Source organism: Solanum pennellii, chromosome 7, assembly GCF_001406875.1.
Source record: "Solanum pennellii chromosome 7, SPENNV200".
Classification (NCBI taxonomy): Eukaryota; Viridiplantae; Streptophyta; class Magnoliopsida; order Solanales; family Solanaceae; genus Solanum; species Solanum pennellii.
This window is the reverse complement of record NC_028643.1, coordinates 78,030,139-78,031,165: the sequence shown is the minus strand read 5'-3', so window position 1 is coordinate 78,031,165 and position 1,027 is coordinate 78,030,139.

Sequence of the window (1,027 nt, the reverse complement as noted above, 5' to 3'; positions counted from 1 at the left end):
GACCCCCCCCCCACCCCACCCCCCCAAAAAAAAAACAAAAAAACTAAAGAAATAAAGTTCCTTCATTATAATACCATGATTTCCTATGGCTATTAATTAAATTAGTCCATTTTTTAATTTATTAATATTTCCAAATTTTTAATTGAACCTTTCAAAAGTAATAGGTATTTTTTTTGGACACCTATCTATTCTTTTACATTTTTGTAATAGTTAAGGCGAAGCTACAATATTATGATTTATATATAAATTCGTTGCTTAAAATAATTTTGACGCATATTTAATTTAGTTAAATTCATTTCTAGTATGAAATTTTTTCATTATTCAATTTCCTTAATATGTTAGGTGAAAATAAAAGCTTATTTTATTTTTAGAAAAAACTAAACAAATATATAAGATGTTTTATTCGAAATTTTATTTTTTGGAAGAACGAAATTTGCTAGATTTTCTATATAATAAATGTGACATGTTATAATTTTTGACCAAGTGTGTGCAATAACTTATCACAAATATCAATCTTTAGTGATTTTTTTTAGCTTCACCATGGAAATTCTTTACACTTTTTTCCAAAAAATAAAATAAAATGGATATTATTTATCTCCTACTCCATATCTTTATTTGTTACTTCATTGCTTAATAATTTAGTTAATTGATTACTTGAATTTAATCTTATAAACGAGGATTTGAGTTTCACATTGTATTCTCCTTCCCCCGACTCATTTTGAAAAAAATAAATATTCTACACCATATCAAAGATATTGTTTTGCCTAGTAACTATTACACTCTTTGTTTATCTTATTTTGATTTCATATAACATTTTTCCTATTTTTTCTTTTTCTCTTCAAAGAAGATAAGAGGTTGGAGTAAAGTCAATTGTTTAACTAAGTTAAAATTTTGACTACTTTATTTTTGTTGAATGTCTTTTTTTTTTTTTTTTTTTGGTGCTTAATTGACTAATTATGGAAATTTATTGTACTTTCTTTTGAATATTTCTCAAAAAAATAAAAACATAGTTATATATATATATATA